Here is a 26,319-nt window from a genome sequence, read left to right as displayed (position 1 = left end):
GGTTTTAACTTATTGTCACCTCTTACTAATCACCTCTCTTCAGCACTTTACCTGCTTGTGCCAAGGTGAAAGGTGAATAGTTAGACTGCCATGGCCTCTCAAATATGTATCCTGAACCGAGCTATAAAGTAAACTGTCATTTCTTTCTTCATTCCTCAAAGTTAGCATTCGCTAGTTCAAAGCCCATTTGAGATTATGCATCAAGACTGATATACATTAAGGTTGGGATTAAAGGAAAATCAGTTACATGAAAGAAAGGTGTTTTTGCCACAAATCTTGTGTGTGCATGTCAAGAAGGATATTCATTGACTAATTTGAAAAGAAACCAGGACAACTTCCAGAGATATATACCTGCATCTGGCCAGTCTTTCCATAAGGACACTTTCTGTTTGAAGTTTGTGCCTGTGAAGTTAGAGGAAAAACATCTCTCCCTGGCAAGCACATGCAGCCTATTCAATCAATCAATCAAGCTAGGTGTAATTCTGATTTTATGCACTCATGAAGAGTAAAATCAGAAGTTGATTCATCCTGAACCTGCTCAGACTGGGCAAGGAAACTGGGTGTACAAGTAAGGCTGACAGATTTAGGTTAGCTCAAAGGAGAGATTGGATGAACTTTCAAAAACCCTTCCAACCCAGTGATTTCAGAAATTTATCAATTATTGCCTAACTGTCTTCATGATCTTGCTGGCCTGTTTGGAGCAACCATTTGCTGATTTAATACAAATTTTGGTGATGCCCCATGTGAATCAAGGGATCCACAACGGGCCAGGCATCACATTAAGTGCTTTTCACGAACCATTCCATTTAATCCTCAAATCATTCCCTTGACTGAGATATTACAAGTTTCTACTATATATCATCCTCTGCAGCATAATTTATCACATATCTTAGACTATTTTTTAAATGGGCAACTGAGATCTCAGATCTGATGCAATCCTAATTTGATTATGTTCTGTGCAATGTCTAGAACATAGTGAGCTCATGCATATAAAACAACAAGAATTAATAATGCATGTATTTTTGCTGGACCAGTTTTGCAACATATAGGGAGAAAATAATGTGCAAATTAAATGCCTGAATGTGATTTGACAAAGGTGCTGGTACTCTGGAGCAATTCTGGCTGGCTCCAGAGACTGAATGCCTTCTGGTTTCTGTGCTGTTCCTAATTCCACCCTGACTCCTGACACGTCTGGCATCACGGACGGGTTTGATAAATGTGTGTAGAACTAAACTTAGGCACAATAACCTCCCTTCCAGGCCCCTCCTAAAGTGCCCTGAATCCTCTAGTTTCCAAATATTATGGTGGGAAGGTCAGAGGGGTGAGACTTTTTTCCATGTGTTTCTGGCATCCTCTCTGATCAAGGCCTGATAACCGAGGGTGTTATCTGAGGCCTCCAAAGCAGACGCTCAGAACCCCTTTCTACTTTTAACTCAAAGTCAGATTTTGCTAAAGGACTTTTGGGGTCTGGCTAGCGGCTCTGTGATCTGTAGGCTTTGAGTAGAAGCACTTTTTTCTGTAACTTGGGGAGGGTGCAGAATATTTCAGTGGGTAAAAACTAGTGGAAAACATACCTCTGTCTCATATTTTTGCACCCAGCTTAGCCATTTTATCACTTCCATCTGGCTTTGCTCTTTTATAACAAAAACATCAAAGTGGGCTTGGCAAGGATCATCCCCCAAATGCACTTTCATTGTCTATGTTAGTGAATCTCTGTCCAGTCAATAAAGAAGAACATTTTACTGTGGTTAATGTCACTTGCTTCACAGAAAGAACTAATGTAGCAACTGCATCTAACCCTGACTAAATCCAAGGGCTTTATAATTAAGGAGAAAATGAACATTTGTTGAGTCCCTTAATTTGAGCCAGGTGTTGTACTTAATACAACCCTGTTTGCAATGATCTATCTTACTGGTGAGGAAACTGAGGCTCAGAAAGACTGAGCAATTTGCTCACAATCATGGAGTAAAAGTGGAGGTAGTGACTGACTGAAGGTTTGCACTCAGGTCCATTTGAAAAGTGAGCCAACTGTTTCTACCAGACTCTAAGATCTTTATTAGATCAACAAAGACTCAGAAATATGGAATCTACCTCTGCCTCCATACCCTGACATGGTGTGAGTTACTCTGGACTGTCACTCTGTTCTAAGAAGGACATACGAATTGGGGCCCAGGGTCGATACCCACCTCTGTGAATGTGAACACCAGAGAAGAGGGCTGCTGGGTGTGCCTGAGGGTTCGATAAATACCCATGGCCAACTCAGCATCCCCTAAGAGCCTGGATGGTGGTTACCCTAGTGTTTCTGACCAATGCAATGCCAGGGGAAGCTTTTGAGGCTCTAGATGGACAGGATTTTGTCAATCCAGCTGAGAGAGTACTGGGGTGCTGGCTAGCATCTGACAGCAGCCTCACAGCATGCAACCACACTTTACAGAGACATAATTTACATTTTCGTCAGTGAATTCTTCCTCAAACACCTAAAAATTATACAAAAGTGTAGGTCAAAATCGCCCGACTGCACATTATTTTATGCTTATCCACTACGCACAGCACCGTTTTTAAAGGAAGGTATCTGTATCATTCAAATGACCTCACACATGTTTGTAAACAGCCCACTCTCTTCCTTGTGGAACCAAGTTAATGGGAGAAATGAGCAGGGTCAGCATGCTTTTCTGTACATTTTTAATCAGCTTGGGTGAGGAGGTGAGTGTTTCTCAGATTGATTAAAAATACTATACAGTTAATATGTATCTATAACTGAATTCCTTAGCACTTGATTGACAGAAGAGTGCTTAGTTATTACTTTTCTTAATTATTTCCCATGGAGAACCCATAAGATAGGGCAGCAGCCTTGAGTTTGTTTTCAGACATGAAGAAGAAGCTATAGCACATAGAGGCCAACCATCTGCTTCAGAGTGCGCAGGAGGTGAGGAATTCTAACACATGCTCTGGGTTTCCAGCCAGAGCCACTTGGCTTAAATGACGAATAAAATGCCAGCAGGCGGAGATATAAAAATGATAGTATAGCAGTACAAAAGGTTTTCTGAAATATCATGCCTATTCTCAGATGAATTCTTGAAATCACAGTTTGGTGAAAACATCAATTCTAACAAATCTATGATACACAGACTTCTTCATTTGCGCTCATTTAACAGCATCTTGATGAAGGGTTTTGCCTATGAAAAATATTTCAGTTTGGAATCTATAGGTATGTGTCTTTTGTTTCAATGTTAACATTTATTAAGCATCTTTCTGTATGGCCTCTACTTAATTTCTGCTCACAGCCTGTCAGAAATGGAACTGAAGTTCCGGAGGCTAACGCCCTGGGGGTCAGTAGCGGGTGGAGCTAGCACTGGGATGTGAGTCTCAGACCTAAAGCACATCTTGCCAAATCCCTGCCCAGAACCTGCTCAGTCAGTCTTTCTAGAGGGGACCCCTACTCCCCTACTCATACGAATTGGACAGGACATGGAGACCATGAAGAAGACCCAAGCCAGACACTCACAGAACCTCTCACAGGCCCAAGGCTGGCCCACAGTGAAGTGGTGACGTGTGTACTGGGTGGTTTCATGGATGCTGTGGCTTTCCCCACTTCCAGGACAACCCTTGCTCTGAGGATATGGGAGAAGGATTTCAAAAACTTTCTCTTGCTAGTCATATGACTTGGTTCCCAATACCCAGACTGACCCTCAGCCCAAAGCTTTGACAGAAGGAGCCAGATGGATCCAGATCGAGTCTGGTGGTCTCTCTGATCCAATCTGCTCAAGCCTGTGAGGCAGGGTCACAAGGCCCAAACACAGCGTGGGGAGAGGAAGAGAGAGTTTTCAGAGAAGGATGTCTTGTAGAAGGCATGCAGTGACCACCCTCGAGTCAATGCTCTTCCTTTTACAGAAGTGGCAGCAGGGGCCCAGGAAGGTGGAGTGACTGCCCCAGGGCCAAGTAGCTGCTGGTGGAAGAGCTGGACTAAAATACAGGCCCCTTCTGGCTCCTGGAACCAGGCTCTTTGATCTGTCCTTCTGCTTTTGTTCCCTGTATGTTTTATGGCCTCAATCTATCTTCCCTCCCACCTGCCCTCCCCACTGCCTACACAGCAGTCCTCCACAAGCCCAAATCTGATCGTGACATTGCTCTGCTAAGTAGCCATCTATCACTTCTGGTCCAGACTCCCTAGCACTGCAGGCAAAGCCCTTTCAATCCTGCCTCACTGGGTGTACTAGTCTGCTCAGGCTGCCATAACAGAATGCCATAGACTGGGTAGCTTAAACAACAGAAATTAATTTTCTCACGGTTGTTGAAGTTGACAAGTCCAAGATCAAGGTGATGGGAGGGTAGGTTTCATTCTGAGGCCTCTTCTCGTGGCTTGTAGGTGGTGGCCATCTCACTGGGGGCTCACGTGACCTCTTTGTGTCAGAGGAAAGAGAGACCTCTGGTGTTTCTTCTTCTTCTTAGAAGGACACCAGCCCTACTGGATGAGAGACCCATCTTTATGATCTCATTTAACTTTAATGACCTACCTAAAGGCCCTATCTCCAAATACGGCCACTTTGGGGGTTGGGGTGTCGACACATGAATTTGGGAGAACACAATTCAGTTGGTAACATGGAGCTTTTCCTGTTCTCCAGCACAGTCTCCCTCTTCCCCATTCTGTTTATATTCAACCCATTCTGTTTATATTCAACCACTGGACCTACCTCAGCCCCACCCCACAAGCCATGCTCTTTAAGATTTCTTCCCTTTCAAAGGTACTCTACTCTTTGTTCTCTGCTTGTACTTCAAGTCCCAACTCATTGGCTGTTATAGCATGAATCTATAGAGACGGACATCCTCTGAGTTAGATGCTCCCCATGTACTACTGTAACATTGTCATGCATGTGAGCCACCGTGTCCTGTATATGGGCCACATGTATATATCATTGCCTTTGTCCCATTCTATTTTAATAAATGAGTGTGCACACTGGTCTTTGAAGTAAACTGAATTCCTAGAGGGTGGGAACTATCTTATTGCTTTTAATCTTCTCTCCTTATTGTCTACCCAGCATTTGTCATGTTGGGAGATACTCAAAAGTGTTGGTTGAATAAACAGGCAGCATGATTACAGAAAGCAGAGACTGCCTCCCATATTCCTTGCCTCCATTTCATCACCATCTCTTTCAGGAAAAGCATTGCATAAACCATGGAGTAGTTTGTGCGCATCAAAAATTGAAGGAGAAAGCAAAGGGTAGAAATTACAACATTTTCCTACAGTGAGAAGGAAAGCAGAACTTTGCTTATTCACTAATGACAATGGGGAGACCCACTTCAGATTATGAGATTTTGCACAGTGCATCCCTGGGGCATAAACAAGGGATGAATTTATCATACTTTTTCATGTTGCTCTCTAATACTGCTACCAGGCTATGTGAAAACTGCATGGGAGAGCCCATGAAACACTGCAATAGGCAGGCGAGAAACAAACATGATAAAATACAAGAGCACCACACCATAAGGCTCACTTTTTCATTCATTTTGACAAGGGTAATGTAGTTTTAATTACTAATGATAATATATACTGCCTTCTAGTAAATGTCTTGTGGTGTATTTTGTAAACCTTTCATCTTAGAATACCACGGTCCACCTGAATTTGTTCTTTAGACCTTTGTTAGAAACCAAGAGGTTTGACTGTCAAGGGAAAATGAGCAAATTATGAAGGCATTAATAGCCTTCTCCTATAGCAATTGTATGCTTTGAAAATTAAAAAGCAAGATGCAGTGGTCTTTTTAAATATTTTTATTTAATTGGCATTATAAGTTCAAAGTTAATAAATTGAACAAGGCCATATTCAAATATGTCTCAAAATGACTGAATAATTGATTAAAACCTAGTTTCATTTTCAAGGTCAAAGAAGTGGTATATAAAATGTGTTTGCCAGACAAGGTAGCAGAGATAGACAATTGCTTTATTTTGTTTATGTTTATAATTTGTGTAACTCAATGTTCCTATCGATGTGTGTTTGTCTTCATAACAAATCATGCACAATTATCAATAAAAATTCAAAGAACACAGCTAAGGTGTGAAATCATACAAATCATTCCATGGCAAAGAAAAGGCCCTGGGGGTGAATTGTATATTGAATTTTTCAAAGGGAAATTATGTGTTTGTGAGTGTGTGTCATTTGATGAAATGATTGTCATGGAAAATTAAATCTCACCTTGAAAAAAGTAAATAATGAGAAAAATCACCATAAATTCTCTCTGTATAAAGGAATTGTACCTTTTTACAAAAGAATTTTTCTCTATCTCTAATCATAATATAGGATAGATGTCAACTACACATATGTTCACATATGGGATGATATAAATACGTATTTTTACCCACACTACCTCCTTTGGACCTAATTCACACACACATCAGAGGGAAGTAAAGAACTCTGGCATCACCTAATTCTGTGTTTCTCAGAGTATGGCCATGGACCACGTATATTAGAATTCCCTGGGATACTTGTTGAAAATACAGCTTCCCAGGTTCTAATCAAGACCTGCTGAATCAGAATCTCAGAGGTAAATCTTGTGATGAGGCAAATTAGGGAAATGCCTGTCTAGCTAATTTAGGCAAGACTTATTTCCAAACCATCCAACTGGTTTCCAAACCATCACAGAGATACAGAGTGAAGCCCAGCAGGCTCAGTGATGGTGGAAAGGCATTTGTGACTTAAGAGAAAAGCTTCAATTACACAATACTTTTCAAAGAAATGTAGTTTCATATTGTTAAGTGCTGTATATATTGTAAATGATGACATAGATGAGTACTGATAGATTAAATGAGGAGCATTCATGAAAAAGTTATTATTCATAACAAGCCTGCCCTACATATTAATGCCTCCTAAATGTAAAACTTTTCTAATATTCAAGACTTGGCTACTGGGTGCAGTAGTGAAAGCATCATGAAGAAATTCATCTTTTCGGAGTCCCTGTTTGAAAAAGCTATACTTTTTTAAGGCTACATTCTTTACTTGAGAGGAAGATCCAGAAATTGATAAAATAAGAAATTTCAAACTTTTGGCTAAATAAGTATTACACAGGCATTGTCTGACTTATAGAAAGAGCTCAAGTTAATGGAGCATGAATTAACAATGTGTGAGTGAAAGAGTTCTGTAGGGTATCTTGACCATGGGCCTGCGGGACATCTTGGTAACAAACAACAAAATGGGGAAATACGTCAGTTTGCCTCTGGGTGAACAGCTCAAAATTATATAAATGTAAATATCAATATAAATATAACCTCAATATGATATTCTTTACTCTAATATTTTTCAGTGCTAAGCTTGGATTCCTGGATTTTAAAACTTCTAAGAAACATCCCTGGACCCCTCAACATTGCTCTTGGATCACTGGACGGGTCCCAGATCTCAGTCTTTGAGGTAATCCTTAGCAAAGCTGTGAAATGGGTAAATTTTCCATTCTTATCATTATAACCCACACCTTCCCCTATTGTGGCCTCTGCTTTTGGGACAGGTCATATATAAGGCAGTGGCTAAGTACACACCATTTGCAATCAGAAAGAGGTTTTGTTTGAATCGTGGCTTTGCCACTTACCAGTTATGAGACCTTGGGAAGTGCACTTTATCTCTCTGTGCCTAATGAGGTATCTTTGTTACCTACCATGTTATCTGTGTTACCTACCATGCCAGACTCAGGTGGAATGAAGCATATTACACACGTGGCAGGACACTTGGCACATCGTGAGATTCACTGTGGCTTACTTGCCTCCCATCCCACCCCCATCCCACTCCTGAGGGCTCTGTGCACAAACTTAGCTCCCTAGGGTTCCTACTGCAGGTACTACCCAGGCCTGACCAGAGGCTCCTCTAACTACTCTGCCTCCACAATTAAGTTGTTAGGATCGGGTCCATGTATTCTGCTTCCCATGGTATTTGAATTTAAAGGGAGCATTAGACAGGACTCATTTGATTGCAAGTGGCAGCAACCTAAGTTGAACTATCTAAGGAAAGTGGGGATTTACTGGCTCCTGTAATCAAGAAGGGCAGGAATGTAGCTAAGGATGATTGCCTCTCATCTCTATTCTCTAGACCAATTGGTCTCTTGTCTTCCCTCTGCCTATAGGCTTCTTCACTGCAAGAAAGCCATGGTCATTGGGTCATATCCTCATTCCCAGAGAAGAAGGGGCTCTTATTTCTCAGCCCCAAACAGGAGTCCTGGGGAACGGGTCCAGTTGAGTCCCATCCATGTTCACCCTTCAACCAGTTGTGGTGGCCAGAGATTTATGAGGTTTTGATCCCTCAGAACTGGACTATGTGGTGACAGCAGGGGCAAGAGGAGTGGTTCTCCAGAAGAATGGATGCAGGCAGCACAGGTACAACTGTGGGGAGAATTCTTGTAAGCTAGGCAGCTAAGTTCTCTTTTCTTGAAGTAGAAGAATGAATTACTAATGGTCATTTCAAATAGAAGCTGCTGGTCTATGGAGAATGGAGATAGTGTATGACACAGAGGCCTCGAGCCCCCCCAGGTAAATGACTGGTTGCAATAAGACTTTCTTTTTTTGGTCACCAAGCTAAAGGAGTAGGAAATTGAGATCTTACAGATAATCAAAGCTACCTGATTAGACTGAAATATGCCCACTCGAGTGGCTGTTCACTGCATGTGTTATAAGCATTGATGAGCTATCTGTGGCTGTGTAGGAGTCCCTGAATGCCTGATGTAGTGCAGTGGTTCTCAAAGTGGGGTTCCAGCCCAGCAATGCCTGGGAACTTGCTAGAAATACAAATTCTTGGGCCCCACTCCAGTCTTAGTGGATGTCTAGGGGATGGAGCCCAGGAATCTGCATTTTAATGAACCCTCCAGATGACTCTGATGTACCACATCAAAGTTCGAGAGCCACCAGCATAGTGTGTGCCATGGTAGCTGGCCCAGACTGCCTCTTCAGGACAGCATGTCTTCACACCTCAGTCCCCCACATGCTGGGAGGTTGGCAGCTGCCAGCTCTCAGCTGAGTCTCTTTCCTCAAAAAATCGCCTTATCCAAGGTCACACCTTCTTTCTGGGGTATCCTGCATGTTTGACTGGTGTATGGAGGTAAGGAAGGAGGACCAAAACTCTTGACGCCTTTCCTCAACTTGGGACAACTTTGAGGGTCCACCCCGGTCCAGAGCTCTCCATAGCAACCACTGAAGCCTTTGTCATGATTATATCACTGTTCATTTCCTCCCTCTACCCAAGCCTGTTGCTCTGGCTCCTTCACAGGAGTCTACCTAAGGGCACAGCCCAATAAACTTCCTGCATGCAAATCACCATCTCCAAGTCTATTTCCAGGACAACCGAACTGAGACACCTGGCTCCTCCTGATAAAAGAGTTAGGACCATGCACAGCTGGTCCCATAAGAGAGAGGGTGCCATAGATGTCATTTGGGAATAGCCCAAGGCAACAGGATGCCGTTTCTCTCAGACGAAAAGGTCTGTACTTCTCCCAATTCAATTTCCAGGAGGCCCTAATGGGAATATTCTGCCCACGCCCCTTCTCTGCCAACATGATGTGCTAATCCCTGTGCTGGTGGTGAGAAATTGTATACTGTGACGATTCACTCCCCTCTCAGGTTAGAACTTCTTTTTCCACTAGGTCTTTGGAGGATCCTAAGCATCAAAAAGCTTTCTTGTACTTTTCCCCACGGACCACGTTTGCATCCTTATATAAAAGCCAACTCATTTAGGGGAAAATGGATCTGTTTTTAATGTCATATCTGGACTGAAAATTCGTCTTTAGTTCTACCAGGGTGGCTACCCTCCTGAAAACTTGACCACATAGTCTTCTTGGGCATAAGACCTGCCCTGGGCCATGTAGAACTTTCCTCACCCCTTCTCTGAAACCGCAGGGACAGGAAGTTGTGGCATCTGGCCCTGACCCATATCTCCATCTTCTCATCCACAAACCCTTTCATCCAACAATACTAAGCTGCTCATAACTCCCTAATCCCAACAGGGTTTTTGTCTATGAGACTTTGTCCAGGTTGACTGTACATGGCTTCTCTCTTTTGCTAAACTACAAGTACCTTGAGGTCTTGGTCATGTCTTGGACAACTTTGTAGCCCCCATAAGGCTTGGTACAAGTGCTTGCACATAATGCAGAGAGGATCCAAAATATCTGGCATATTGCTGTCACTTACAGAGAAGTACTCGCCTGTTATACTTCTGAGACATTTTTATAAACACAGTCCTCTCCTCCCAAAGAAACCTGAGCATTAAAAAGAAATAAAAATGATATTCCTAACAATCTGTGCCCAGGGTGAACATGTGTACTGTTTTGCCCCCTAGGAAAGTCCTGATTTACTCCTGCTGTTCTGGTGTAATTATTAATACTGTCCCCTTTCACTCTCCAAAGTGTCCCAGGTTGGATGATAAATTTTATAGTCACCCTACTTATGCAACTCAAACCATTAGCCAAATGTGCTCCGCTTACTTGTTTTTAGGAAAATTGCACAGTAAGAATTTCAAAAAGAGAGTGTGCCTTGCACATATTTTTGCCTATTGTTCTCACATACTCCTCTTCCTGTCCACACATTTCAACTGCATTTTTCACTCAGGGTCAGTGCATAGAGTTATTCCACCCCAGGGTTTTGAGGGACAGTCTCCTGCAGATGGATGCAGGTACAAGCCAGGTCAGAGCCTCCAATTAGGGTCCAGGGACTGGTCTCCTTTTTGCCAATGACAGAAGGTGGAGGCCATTTGAGGGTCCCTGGTTTCTCTCATTCAACTTAACCAAAGCTAAATGATTTCTGCTCGAGGGCAGCTGTATCCCCTCCAAGGCTTTCAGCAAAATTACTCAGATTGGCATGGGCCAGTCAGGGTTTCTCTGTTCTTAAGATGCAAACAGCTTCTGCCAACAGAAAATGTCCCAACTTTACAGAAATGGTGAGGGGGACCTTAATGTATTCTTCTTTATATTTACTTCAATTAATCAGGTAAAAATAAGTAACTCATAAATACATGTTTCACCTCATCCTCACAATAGCCCTATTGGATGCTATTGCAATTAGTATTTTACGCATTTTCATATTTGTAGTTAATATTAATAATAGCTCCCATTTCTTCGTGTTTACCATGTATCAGACAATGCATAAGCAATTTATAGGTATTCGCTTGTTTCACGCTGGCCACACTAGCTAAATACAGGTCTGTTTATTGTTTCTTACTCTCTGTGTCCACTCAGATAAAGCTTCATAAGTGCAGGACCTTCTTTTGCTCATAGCTGTATCCCCTGTAAACACACTGAGAATCGTCTTTGGCACAGAGCAGGTTCTCAGTAAATACTTCGTGAATGAATGAATGAATGAGTGAGTGAATGAATGCGTCAAGAAGCCTGTGAGAAAGGTGTTCTTATCTGTATTTTGCAGATGAGAAAACTGGGATTTGAAGAGGACAAAGCATTTGCCAAGATCTTACAGATCACAAATGGGACTGTGAGATTACAAATTCTTAAACATGGCAATACACCCCCCTCCCTGATTTTCCTGATGAGAAAACTATGGATCAGAAAGTTAAGTGACATGTTCGGGACCAGCTAAGCACTAAATTATTAGAAGTCAGACCCAGGAAGTCAGACTCCAACCAGCACAACCTTCTCTTTGTCATGTTGGTAAGTGAAGTCAACCCCATGTGCTCAGGGTACATAGCCAGGCACACAGTGTCCTTTGTAGGGGAGAAGGGTGGGCAGTTCCCTCAAGTAAAATACAAATCCTTCTGGCAGGAAGAAGATTGATCATAATCTCCTGACTCCTGTGGGCATTAGTGTTCAGCCAACTGAGAATGAAATAGGGCCTGGAGTTTATTATCTAGGTCGGATAATGCTGGCTGTTTGAACTATAAAAATGTCTGTGATCTAAGACAATAGCTGCTTATTTCTTAATCATGTAATACACAAGAGAGGCATCTTGGTGACTGAAAGTCCTTGCTCCAGGGGAACAGCAGAGACCCAGACTCCTTCCCTATTGCAGCTCTAGCATCCTAAAGGCTCGAGTCCTCTGCTTTCAATGAAGAAGGCTTCTTAAACACTTTGGCCAAGAATGCACACACCAAATGCTCACAGATCATTGGTAAGAACTAGTCCATGGCTCTGCCCAGATGCAGATGGGGCTGGGAAATGTGGCCACAGGGCAGCCATTTCCCAGGGCACTGTGAAAGGGGGAGGGGCACAAATTTTTGGTGGGTGGCTCGACATCACAGCCATCATGAGAAAAGAAGGGGCCAGGGAAGAGATGGGAGACAGGAATCGGGGCTGCTGTTTAGAGAAGGATGGGATTTAAAATGGAAGCAGTGGGGAGAGGGCAGCAAGTGCCAACTTTGCCAGCCTTAGAGGGTTTTGTAGGCTTTTCCTCTTTAGTAGTGATGGACGTGGAGCAAACATGTCTTGCCTGGCAGTTAGATGCACACTTGGAGAAGAGCTTGGAACCCTTCATCTTAATTATTATCAAGCCTCTACCCTCAAAAGTGCTACACAACAGGTTTGCCATTTCCATGCATACCCACCCCTGCCTTCTCCGTTTGAGTTGTAAATTATGAATCATGCAAAAATTGGACAATATCATAAAAGCCACAAGATGTATCGAGTGCCGTAGCCTTCAGTTATCTTAGTTCATTAAACAGAAAAATAGGTGTACTTTTTTTTCTTTATAGGAAAACGGTACCAAGTAATGTCACATAATATTTCAAAATAGAATTTGTCTTTGTCAGCCAAGTAGTGAATAACAAGGAAACACTGAATGTTCTTTTTAAGAAATGATTTGAAATTAATTTCAATCCATTCTGATAGTTCAGTAAAAAAAGAAATATAGGCTTCGGTAGGTTTCTTAATGTAGATTGCTGTAGTAATTTAAAAACAACAAATAATAATAAAGTAATGATTCTATCATGCTGCCAGTGGGCTTGACAGCAAATGGTATATTTTAAAAAATAAATTTGCCACAGCAATATATGCCAATGACTAGACTCTAGGCATTGCTTTCAGATTAGAAAGATTCATAGGATCATATTCGTGTATTTTAGAAAGCTGTTTACTCTGACAGAGATAAAAATATTCAAAGTATAATTACTCACGGTCTTTCTCCTCCTCCTGCCTCCCAAGGAGGATCCTTTTGTGCCAGAAGTAATGGATAGAGTGGGACAGCGGGCAAAGATGCAGAGCTGGAGAAACTGAGAGGCTACTGGCTCCGCATATACATGAATGTGAAGCTGCCTAGAGAAAACCAAAAGAGCCGAGGGTGAGAACGAGGTGAGAGGATCTTGGCTGCATGAGGAAGAACTGAGAATTTTTTAGAGGCTAAACTGAGCTGCTACTATTCAGTTCAGGTCAAGAGGAGCATTCAAAATCTCATTTCATGCTATGTACAGTTAGCTATCGTAACCATGGTTGTTGGAGAGGTCCTCTCCTGAACTCTACCTGCAGGAGGCCTTAGCTTTGGAGAACAGAGCCTAGCAGATTGAGAGAGTAATAGTAACAGCTAATGCTGACATAAACACACTTCTTATGTGCCAAATAGCAAGCCAATTTCAAGCAAGCTCTTGAGAAGTCAATCTAGTCACCACAGAAGCCTTATGTCACAGGGGCAACTGAAGATCTCAACTAAACTCTGACTCAAGCTGAACCCTTTCAGACACACTACTCCATGTGTAAACACTCCTTTGCAAGAATAGCATGTAATTGCTAGTGCCAAAAAGCCAAATTGTTCACATGTGCACAATATTAAGAGTTCATTATTTGCCAAACCTTAGGGGAAAAGATTAAGAAAATGAAGGTATAAGGAATTACTCTTTTTTCCAGATTTCACTTGTCCCCGGCCTGTTTTCTATGATTACATGCATTTGATAATAACTAAGTAATTCTGTAAAAGATCTCTGCAGCATTCAGACATTCTTCACTTTTATGGCTCCATTTTGACTGGCACTGAATCTGATTCGTAGGAAATCAGAGACTGTTTATTTGTCCAGTTCTTGGTCTTCTTCGGGTCCTTTTTCGAAGCGTAACTTCACCCCTCAGCCCTGCTGGGTATGCATCAGGACAGACATCAGGGAAAGGGTACATTCCATAGGTGGGCTGGGATACTTACTGGAGTTAAGACCACGGACTCCTGGACCCAATCTGGAAATTGACTATTCTTAAGTGGATTCTAGAACCAAGTCATTCTTCCAGAGTTCATAAGATAAAGAACATAGAACCAAGATGAATAAATGAGGATCTGGTGTGCCAAATGAAGGGGTGAGTCACTCCAATCAAAAGAGATTGGGGTGCTCTGGGAAATACTAATTTAACTGATGACGAGCTCCTGGAGGATAAACTTACTTTAGAATCAAAGTAATTCTTTGCCCCATTCCACGCTGAGTACATGACTATCAAATGGCATGTATGTCTTAGATATATTTTTTTCACATCATGTATCATCACCAAGAAGTAAACTGCAGTTTATTCACTAGCCAAACTCCATGAGTGCTCATGACCTCCAGGATGTGTCTTTCATGGATTTAGGCTGGGATAAGGACTCTCCCCTTGCCCTCTTCCAAAAGTAGAAGAGGACAGAATTCTACCTTTCACAGTTTAAGAGACAGTGATGCTTTGCTCTGCCAAACCGCAACGGAAAGTTGATTTCATCAAGGGGAATCCATTAGGTTGTCTTCTCTGGGTTGACAGAAAATGTTGTGGATCAATCATACTGGGAGTGAGTTTACCAGTGAGACGGTAGCCTAGGACTGATATTTAGTCCTGAGAGCAAAGAGACCCAGAAGACCAATAGCAGTAAACTATGATAACCACAACTTGGTCAGTCTGCTCCAGAATCAGGGCTGCTGCTTCTATCTTAAGATAAATTACATTGATCACGTAGGTTACAGAACTCCTATCTATCAAAGAAAAGACATTATGTTTTGACATTGCCAATTTCTGGAAGTATCACACAGCACTATGGGGAATGGCTCATTTAATTTCAGTTTATAAATTAAACAAAACAAAACTGAGATGATAAATCCAAAATGTTCCAAATATTTAAACGTGGAATATGTCAACATCATAGAATTGAGGCCAAAATTTATGCTACCAAAACTTCACACCAAGACCACCTTTGGAATAAAAGGTTAAAAAGTTCAGAATCAGAACATTTGTCCTCCTTGACAAAGGGGAAGAAAGAATTCTCTTTCTCTTTTTCGATGGTAAGAGTACAATTACAGCAGATGACTTTTTTTTAGCTTATTTTGTCCCAGTGAGGCTTTTAACTTCATTTCAGCTCTTCATCTTGCCGTTAGTTTCTTCTTTTCAAAAAGCCAGCACTAAATTTAACCTCTTGAGACTAAGAAGGTCTTCAGGCATCTTGAATAGTGATTTAGGAGGAGCCCCTAGAAACAGGGTTCTGGGCATCTTTGGTATTTTTACGAGGCAGGTAGCACATCTGTGTGTCCACACGCAGCCTGGGGTCTCACGTCTGGGCTCCCCTCTCAGTGGCCTCCAGGAGCTTCATTTATCTTAGGAGGGGAAGTGGTGGCCTGGAGCCTGCCTGATTCTGGACCTGCGATTGCAAGGTGGAGAGAGTCCAAGACTGTTGTTCAGTCCATTAAGCAATCCTTTGTAGCTGAAGGGGTCCATCTATCAATCTCGCTTTTCAGCCAGTAATCTGCTTATTGAGAGGTTTAATTACATTTTCAGGTCACCTGTGCGTTTCTCCTAGCTCTTTAATAAAATGACTCCTTTTATTTATCCTGTGGTTTATTTTACGTGGGCTGTCCAGTGCCAGGATGGAATAAAGGGGGAGGGGCAATTACTTATAAAAAGATAAACAAGAGAGATTTCCCCTCTTCCGTGTCCAGAGTTAGCGCAGGAATTATTTGGGTCTCAGGGCACCATGACGGTAGCAGATTGATCTAAAACTGCAAGCAGCAGCCACCGTTCCTGAAACAGAAAGTCAAATATTGATTTCCTAGTGCTTTTATGACCCATTTAACAACAGGCATTTTGGATTGGTTATTTCTTAGGGCTGGAGAGAATTTTCCAGCCAGCCTCCTTTTGAATTTCCTCTTAATTATCTTTTCTGAGAGATGGGTAAAAATTGATGTTCAGCCCTGGCCCTGAACACACACACACACACACACACACACACACACACACACCATAGAGGAGGCTGACACAGCTTGTGGTATCTTAACACTAAGTTAGCTTGGATGAAGTGTATTCAGATATTTTCTGCAAAACCCACCAAATTGGGTGAGAGGGAGGGCCCACTGGGTATGTCCGCTAACAAATTCTCCCTAATTGACATCAAGCCAGTTAATTTCTATGTAATAAGTGTTGAGTGATTCAAGGGCCAGTCGGACCAGCCAAGGTGGGACCATACAAAGACCTCTAACCTGTTTGGCTTGCAGAACGGAACATCGAATGTTTTGCCAAATTTTCAAAAATGCCAGGGGGGTAGGAATAGCATTTTTAATCTTTTGCTCTTTGGGCTACTAATTATGTAGCAAAGGGTCTAAAGAGGGCTTTACAAATCATTATTTCCATTAGGAAGGTGTTAGACCCAACTCCGCCGAGGGCTCCCCTCCTATTTGCGCAGCTGCTATTCCCCCGGGAGGCGGCCGCTGTGGCGCAGCTTGAAGCGGGGCTTCTGTTCTGTTTCCCTAGCACTTGGAAGAAAAACAAAACAGGCCTAATGAAAAACACACACGGGAAATGCTTTATTATTTCATCATCCTCACCTACTGCGCTCTGGCACTGTTCTGTGATTAGGAAGGACTTCTCCCTCTCGCCGGCTCGCTCCCTCTGCGAGCAGAGGCCGACCGGGGTGGCATGAGGCTGATACTCTGTCATTTCCTGTCTGATCGTTTTTGGAGGAATTTGCTCTTATTTCCTCCTGACCACATCCCCACAGCCCCACCCCTCCCTCTCCAGCTCAGCACTGCCCACATGCCCCACAGTTAAGATGTATTACTTAGGCAGTGTTTTAGGGGGTTGTGGGGGATGATGGCTGGAAACTCTGGACATCTAACACACACTGTTGTAACCTCCAAAAGCTGAGTGATGGATCAAAACCATTGAGTGGATCTTGACTTCCTAAGAGGACCAAGGTGCACTAAATCGCTGACCGACCAGTGGGATTTTGCCGAGAGAGAGGGTGCTGAAGTGAGTCCAAATATTAATTCAAACTGTAATCTTCCCACATGCATTTTCTTGACTTTCCACCAGAAAGGAGTCGGAAAGCAGACATTCCCCAAATCTCATTGGGCCATTAGCAAGTGAATAAGTCCTTTCATAAAAAATGTCTCCATTTCTTTATTCCACACAGAGTGAAACCTGGATATAATGGACAATGCATTTATTCACATGGAACTCAGCACCTCCCTGCTCCACACCAAATAATCCAGGCATGGTCAGGCAAGTATGGCTACCCAGGAAATTGGAATGCTTTAGCCAGGACCTCGGCGGGGCCATGAATGCCTGTCTGTAGTACAGCATCAGTAACAGTTCTTTCCTGTGGCAACTTGGAAAAGGTATCATGCCTTCTACACAGAAGATTCTTAATAAATATTTGATAGATTTTCAATAAATATCTGATGAATTGAGTTGGGGCTATATGTCAGAGGCTATATGACCAGTTTTCGGCAATGGAAAGTAGGTACCTTCAGGCTGTGCTCCCGAATACTGCCACTCTCTTGGGGGTCAACACCACATACTAACATCACTAAGTGGTAAGAGTCCTATGGGCAGCTCTTCCTTGATGAAATTTCCACCAGACTGGTTTATAATGGGTAGCTATTTTCTAGTACCATAAAACTAGTTAGTGGGCATGAATAATACAGTACTTAAATATTTACTTAAGTATTATAAATACTTAAATATTTATTTCAGTGTGTGGTATCTTCTCAGTGAATATCTGTTAAATAGATCAATGAATAAGTGTGGTTGTTGGTATAAGTACCAAATGAGGATGGGATGGATTTATGGTGAGAATTGCTCTATGTGGGTAGATCTGCCTAAATGCAGGTTAGTCTTGCCTAAATTTAATTCCCAATCAATGTAGAAATAAATCATATAAAGTAGCTTGTCAAATGGAAAAATTTAAAGATGAGAATAAAATGATCCTCCAAAGCAGAAGTGGGCCGATATGCCTGCCACCAATAGATGGAAGGATAAATTCTGTCTGGAGGGTCTGTACTTTGTTTTAAGGCATCTGGTGATTGTTAATTGAACGTTATTAATATCATCACAGTTGATAACCACAAAAGCACTGAGAATCTTAGATACTAAGTATATGATTATGATGGAAACAATAAACTTTTTTTTTAAAGCAAAAAGGCTAACACAAAGTGAAAAGCGCTGAGGAAAAAACAAACCTTGCTCACAGATAATGAATGAAACTTTGACAGAAAGAATAATTCAGAAGGACAAAGCCGTTTTCCAACTTGTGGAACAATGTGTGCCTCTGCGATAGACAGGTGTTGCCAAGAGACTGATGGAACGGGAGACGTATTTGTCTGGGCTGTTATAGTGATTTTCAACCCAACGGCACTTTCGACTCACCCAAGGAGCTTTTAGAAAATACAGATTCCAGGGCCATGTCCCAGATCAATTAAATCAGAAGCTCTAGTGGAATTGTTAAAGCTCCCACATGATTCCAATGTGTAGTCAAAGTGGGCCCCAGCAAAGGGGCTCAGGCTTTAGCATCAGAATCACTGGGAGGGCTTATAAAGTGACAGTTTGCTGGGCCCAACCCCCCGGGGTTTCTGGTTCATCATGTATGGGACAAAGGCTAAGAATTTGCATTTCTAACAAGTTTCCACTTGATGCTGAAGATGCTATTTGGGGGCCACACTTTGAGAACCACTGGACTAGGGGCTCAGCCTCAACATTTGGAGCCTATTAACCTAATATTAATTCAGGAGAAACCTAATGGTTTGTTCCTGACATTTTGGTGAGAATGCACCTAAGAAAATGTTTTTACCACCTATGGTTGGTTCTTTAGTTTTAAGGGCCACGTGACTCTACACATGATGAAAGTAAGTGCTGGAGCAGGGGGTGAGCTACTGCAGCTGCTAAGCTGTTTCCTAGACACTTGGGTAGATCATCAAGGAATGTGACTGGCCTCAGTATAGATAGAAATGGTCTGTTTCAGAAGAAGACACCAGATTTAAAAGAAAAAACAAACAAACAAACATATCAGCAAGGAGAAGAGAATGGCTGGGCTTAAACCACGTCAGAAATTCATCTTGGGATTGCAAGTTCATACCCTCCCTCCACTGAGTATTACCAACTAATGAACTTACAAGCACACATTTGGAACTTCTGTATCAGCCAATGCAAATTTGCCTTGTTTGTAATACTAAAACTGTGATATATACTATAGATAGAAACAATGAAAACCATTCAAAATTACTTGAAAGTAAAACAGAATTTCAGAACTTGCCGTTGAAGAGTTAGGAAGTCAAGAGAAAGACCATGACTTAAGTACCATATAAATTGCTATAAATTTCTATCCAATAACTATTTTAAGGGAAAGAACAAGTTTCATTTTCATTGCCATCTTTCCTTGGCTACATGCCCGTCTTCTCATTGTACCAGACACAGCTCATGGAGCCATCCCAGGATGACGCTGAGTAACCATGTCTGGTGCGCCAGTGGATATGGCCGCCATTTTGTCTTTCCTAACACTTCCCATTCATTCCTGGTAGTCTTTGGGTTCCCACAATTCCAAAGCAGTTCTAACCTCAACAGAGTTACACAGGCTACCATTTCTAAAGCTCTCTAGTAAGAAATGCAACCATGTTTTCATATCTTCTCTTTTAAAATATATTTTTAATGGAGGGAGCTTGTAAGCCCATTTATGATTTCCTGGGGTTTTGGGGTGTCTGTGGGCAGATCTCTTGTAGTGCTACAACCAGCGCAGCTCTATCTATTCTTCCAGTCTTTCCATTAAAATCAGATCATGTGATACTTATGTTTTTTTTATTTTCTGTGCTAGACGGTGGGCATACAGAGTTTAACTTGTTCTTCAAGAGCTTGTCATACCGACAATCTTTGGATTCATCCTATATTTTTAAAGTTTATTGGCTTTCATGTGGAAAACTGTCAAGTAAGCCATAAAGCATTAAAACTACAATTAAAGATAAAATGATGGGGTTGTGGCCACTTGATGGAGGGAAGATTGGACCATATGCATGAGTGAGCCACACAAAGGAAAAACATGCATTTTGATGGTTAACTATTACAGCATATTTTTAGGATATGTACTCAAATGTATTTGATCTGATTAAGTGAATCAGAATGTTTGGACACAAGATGTTCTGACTAGTATTCCAATTAGATGAGTATTGATCAGAATTTGGAGCAGGGGATAGGGAGGAGAAATCCTTATTTGAAATGTTTTAAAAGAGAAGATATATGTTCTCATCCAATTTTTGATCTTAGACGTTCATAAAAATAAAACATATCCTCTTAAAATTGTAAAACTTATGTTCAGGCTAATCAAGGTCTACTAAATGTGGAGTTCTGTTCAGTTGTTACTTATTTTGTTTACTTTTCAGTGTCAGATGAACCTAATAATTAGCAAATAATGATTTCATTTCGAGGACATTAAAAAAGATGAGCAGAAAAGGTCACGACCACCTTAGTTATATAGAAAAGGTTCATGGATCCTTTTTATTATTTAAACATGTTTCATTGTTTAACATGCTTAATCGAAAAATATCCTGTTGGTGTCAGTTTTTGCTTGAACACATTTTTCTTTTAAGATTGTCTTTTTTTCAGAGGGGGAGATTTTTCTTTTCTGGTATTTAAAGTAAGATAAAGTTAAGCTGATTTCTTTCCCTGACTATCCCCTTCCCCCTCCAAAGGCTTAATAACCGCAATTCTAAGATTTATGGTGAGTGAAAAAGAAAAATAAGTAAATTATCTGACTGAGGAGTCATTCTTCCTCTCTCTGACCATACAGACTACTTTAAATGCTGCTAGCAGCAGTCTAATTAAAATAATTTCTGTCAGAAGTCTGTGAAATATGCAGCCACAGCCCAGCTCAATGTTCTCGAGCAGGAATGACAAATCTCTGCTTAATTGGTACTTAATATGGTAGTGCAGGATTAGTAATTCTCCAGGATAAAAGGAGATAACAAATAGAAATCTCTTGCTTGGGGCAGGGAGCCTTGGAAGATGAACAGACCAAACGGTGCTTACCCCCAGACTATTCCTATCAAGGGTGGTTATTTTGGCCATCATTTATGAAATAACAGATAATTAATGCACATTTTATGGCTAGCTCTAAGTCCTAATTAAATACAACTATGTACAAAGAATGTGAACAGCCTGACTTACAAAGACCAAAATAAATACTAGCAGAATTATAGTGACCACTGCAGCCTTATTATCTTATCTTGGGGATAAGCACCTTGGCAGAGGCATAAGCTACCTCTGAGGTATAGCCATGAAGCTGAGATTCATAGTGAATTTTAGAAAAGTTAGGAAATGGAGAAAAGTGGAAGGAAGAAAATCATTCACAGTCTCGTTGCTAATAAGTCTGGTTATACATTGGGACCATTGCTAGTAAGTTGGAGCATTTCTTTCCTGTGTTGTTTTTTTTTTTTCTCCAGTGCATACTTTTTATGTTTTACTTCTACAAATTGTTGCAGGCCATTTGTGCTTTTTTTTTTTCTTCACTTAGTATTAAATAGAAACATTTACATATGTTTTTAGGAATGCTTAGTATAAATATCACTTTTAATGTTTGCACAGTGGTCTGACAAGTAGATAATAGTAGCTAATATCTGTCTTGTGCTGACCATATGCCAGCTGCTATTTTAAGGGCTTTATATATATGAAGTCATTAAATCAACAATAGCCCTCTGAGTTAAGTCCTTTAATCATCTGCATTTTGTGGATATGGATGCTGATGCATAGAAAGATTGCATTAATTTGACCAAGGCTATGTAGAGTGGTTAGTAGAGACAAGATTTGAATCACGGCAATCTGACAACGAAAACTATGTTTTTAATCACTCTGCTGTATCATCGCTTGACACACTGCCTCAAATTAACCAGACAGTGTAGATCAGAGTGACCCCCTCTAGAGGGTCAAATATTCTTGATTTTGTGGTCCCAGATACAGTTTCTATGGCATATTTTTCTTCCTCTTTTTTTTTTTTTTTTTACAACATTTAAAAAATATAAAAGCCATTCTTAGCTTACTGGCCATACAAAAACAGGCCATGCAGCAGATTTGGCCCATAAGCCAACTCCAGCTTTAGATTAAAAGTGAGTTAAACTTAAGTTAGTATGAGTAGCAATTCAGATCATTAATTTTTTTTTTTACTTTTCCACAGTGGAGAAACCAAATAATTTATTTGATTGAATGAATTATTCTCAGTTCAATTTGCAATGTTAATATTATAAATATACTACATATGAATTTGTATGTATACATATTTATAACATCAGTTGAAATGACTGAAAATATTTAAGCTTTCATCAAAAATGAAAATTTAGAGTGACTTTGAACAAAAAAAAAGTAATTATGATAAGAAGTCAAATCAAGGCCAAAATGAATTTGTTCTTGGTAAATCTCACAAAGTTAATAGAAAGTCACAAACTGCAATTTAATCATCAATTTATGCTTTTTGATGGGCCAAAGCAAATTCTGGCGTGCTCTGTTCATCACTTTATGATTACAGTTCTCAAAGATTGGTCCTGAAACCAGCAACACTGGCATCATCTGGCATTGTCTTGTAAGAAATGCAAATTCTTGGACCTCATCCCAGAAATACTGTGTCAAAAACTCTGGGGGTGGAGCATATTCAAGTTGGAGAACCACTGTTTTAGGGAAATCCAGTTCCAAACAGATAATTTTTGAGAACAAACCTCTATGTATGTGTGTGTGAACATGTGCACACATACACACAGAAAATTATTTGTGAGCTAAATATACTCCCACGTTATGATACTATATCATGATACCTTATGGAAACACCATGTCAACAAGCCACAAAAATCACAATGAGCAAATTTTAGGGTTGCATATGTATCTTATGCAGACGTATGAATAGATCTAGGCTGTCATGCCTATCTTTGTTATGTGACACTGTATTGATTTTGTCATAGCTATTTCCTGGTTCATTACCTAAGCATGCCATTCTTTATAACATCAGGGGATTTAAGACTTAAATATCTGAAAACTTTTTAAATTGAATGTCCTCAATTATTGAGGACACTACACCTGAAAATTTAATTGACAAGTTTATTGTAATAAAACGTGTCATTTTAAAATGTCAGTCTCAAGATTTAGATTCTGAGTAAGATGGAGAAAACAGACTCCTCTCCCTTCTGCCTCCGAATGCAGCTATAAAACCTGGACAGAGTGTGTGGAGCAGTTATTTGAGGATGTTGAAACATAAATAATAAATAGCAAATTGGAGAAGAGGACCAAGATTCAAAATACCACTGAACTGTTGTGAGTTTACCATTTTTTTTCTCTAATGTATGGCCATGGAGGCAGGTGCAGCTGCAGAAGTACATGACAGAGCCCCACTTTCTGACCAGAGTCCTCAAAAAGGAGACCCAGGAAACCAGAAAGTACCAGGGAGATTGTGGAAAGGAGGAGTTCATGAAAGCAACCTCATAAAGCTATTTATTAAATCTAAGGCCCCAAGAGTTGCACATAAATGGATCTCATCCTAATCAGCATACAGAAGACTTTGAAAAGTGAATAAGTAAACTCCTACCCAGGTCTCAGACTTACTACTGGCTGGTGCACCCATGGGATAGATCTAAATAGCATTGGACCTTAAAAACTGAACTTAAAAACTGAACTGTGATTGGGATCACAATCCAGAGAAAGCAAATTGGAGCTTGCAGCCTAAACATACTAAGGTCAATTGCCTGCTGAAATAAAACTACCAATATTCTCTATAGGTTTTAAACAAGACACAGAGTCTCAAAATATTCAAAGTTTTCATCATACAATCTAAAATTACTTGCCATAAGAAGAACCAGGAAAATTCAACACATGTGGGAAAAGACAATCAATAAACATCAATGCAAAATGACACAGACATTCACATTATCTAATAAAATTTAAAGCAAATGTTATAAAAAATGCCTCAACAAGCAATGACAAACTCTCTTAAAGCAAACTGAAAAAATAGAAAGTCTCAGCAGGAAAACAGAAAAAAAAAATTTAATGAAAATTTTAGCACTAAAGATACAGCAACTGAAATAAAAAACTCACTGGATAGGCTCAATACGAGAATAGAGATGACAAAGGAAAGGTCTGTGAACATAAAGTATGATCAATGGAAATTATGTAAACCCAAAACAAAGAGAAAATAAGATTGGAAAAATTAACAGAGACTTAAATATCACAGAGAAAATAATAAAAGGCCTAATGTTCATGTCAATTGAGTTCCAGAAGAAGAAAAAGAGTGTGATGCTAAAGAAAAAAAAAAAAGGAAGAAGAAGAAGAAATAATGACTAAATAATGACTAAATCTTCCCAAATTTAGTGTAAGACATAAACATAAAGATTCAAGATCACTGAATTCCTAAAAAGGCCAGCTTAATGAAAATCCATGCCTAGATACATCATCATCAAACTGTTGAAAACTAAAAATAAAGAAAAAATCTTGAAAGCAGAGAGAGAGAAAGACAGCGCATTATCTGTAGGAGAATAAGGATTCTAATGACTGCAGATTTCTCATCAGATACCATGGATACCAGGGGGAAGTGGCACAATGGTTTTTAAGTGCTGAAAGGAAAGAACTATCAACACAGAATTCTGTATCTAGAGAAAATATCCTTTAAAAATGAAGGTGAAATAAACATTCTTATATGAAGGTAAACTAAGACAATTTATTGCCAAAGGAAATTTTTCAAAAAGAAAGGAAGTGATATTAGAAGGAAACTTGGAACATCAGGAATTAAAGAAATACAACAGAAATGGTACATATATTGGTAAATATAATGGACTATTCTCTTGAGTTCTTTAACAAATGTTTGATGATTGAGAAGGAAAAATTATAGCTTTTTCTGATAGGATTTTTAATGTGTGTAGATGTAATATATGACAACATAACATCTAGGGGGTAGTATAAAAGGATCATTGTGGTGGTTAAGTTTTCTATATTCCACTTGAAATGTTAAAGTATTGAATCTAAGAAGATTATGAAAAGTTAAGTATTTATACTACAATCTTTAGAGCAATCACTAAAAACCTATACAAAGAAATAGTTAAAAACACAATAAATTAAGATTGAATACTAAAAAAGTGGCTCAAATAATCCAAAAGAAGTGAGGAAATGGTAAGCAGATGAATGAAAAACAGAAAATAAAACATAAAATGATAGACCTAAATCTAACACTTCAATAATTACATTAAATGTAAATGGCCCACACACATCAATCAAAAAACAGAGATTATCAGAATGAATTTTTTAAACATCATGTTCCTCCACGATGTGCTTTCTACAAGAAACTCGCTTCACATATAATGATAGAAGTAGATTAAAAGTAAAAGGATATGCCACATATAAACATAAATGGAAGTAGTAAAATTATACATGGAAGAAGATATGCCACAAAAACAGGAATTAAAATGCTTTTCCTGGGAAAATATCTGCCGTTGAAGAATCCTGACACTGTAATACAAAGTAAACTCGTTTGATTACTTAAGTGAAATTATTTTGAGTGATCAGCTCTGCTTAAGCTGTTTCTTATTTTCAAGAAGACTAAATACAAGCTTAATTAGGAACTAATGAATCTTTCTTCTGTCATTTCAAAGGGAGCCTCACACTTCCATGGGTGTTTTTGTGTAGTGACAAACACCACCAAGTACAGAGGTTGATTTTAATTCTAAGGCAAAATCAACCTGACTAGTCACATAGAAACTTTTGAATGAGAGAAACACATAGTCCTCAAACTCTCATGTGGCTCTGTTTACTGAACATTCATAAATACCTCCGATTTGTATATGAGCCCCCAGATAGACATGCATACACAGGCAGGTCACAGTGCCTTGGAAAACCACCCATGTTCTCTTCCTCAGCTATAGTATGTAATACATATGGTTCCTGTCAGTAACACTCATTTAGAGAGATAAAAATCCTGCAACAGCTAAGTTCAGCCTCTCTCCAGTGGTCCTTTCCTTTGATTTGCAAGATATCAAGTGACTATTCACTAAGCCCTATAATTGCAAACCCTACCCAGTCCTACCTCTAATAGAAGAGGATAGGAATGGACCATTTAAAAAATCTTGTTCCAGTACATTGTGTACTTAACCTATCTTAATTCTTTCTAGTAGTAGCCTTCTTTGTTAATGTTTTAAAGCAA

At 40.1% G+C, this 26,319-nt stretch overlaps 1 long non-coding RNA gene across 6 annotated transcripts in view; it reads left to right on the top strand.

Annotated features, from left to right (window-relative positions):
- LOC116153047 (uncharacterized) overlaps positions 1 to 17,663 on the top strand; it is a 402,633-nt gene extending 384,970 nt beyond the window's left edge. For 4 of the 6 annotated variants that reach the window (XR_010380623.1, XR_010380626.1, XR_010380625.1 and 1 more), the window contains exons 8-10: positions 7,293 to 7,396; positions 11,380 to 11,621; positions 17,302 to 17,663. This is a non-coding gene — a long non-coding RNA (uncharacterized LOC116153047). Of the gene's footprint in view, positions 1 to 7,292; positions 7,397 to 11,379; positions 11,622 to 13,106; positions 13,336 to 17,301 lie in introns of those variants that run through there. The other 2 variants (XR_004136734.2, XR_010380624.1) reach the window with 2 other exon arrangements.
- Positions 17,664 to 26,319: the final 8,656 nt, after the last annotated feature.

Source organism: Camelus dromedarius, chromosome 4 (assembly GCF_036321535.1).
Source record: "Camelus dromedarius isolate mCamDro1 chromosome 4, mCamDro1.pat, whole genome shotgun sequence".
NCBI lineage: Eukaryota > Metazoa > Chordata > Mammalia > Artiodactyla > Camelidae > Camelus > Camelus dromedarius.
The sequence above is the reverse complement of the archived record's forward strand: the minus strand, read 5'-3'. Positions and strand labels throughout refer to the sequence as shown.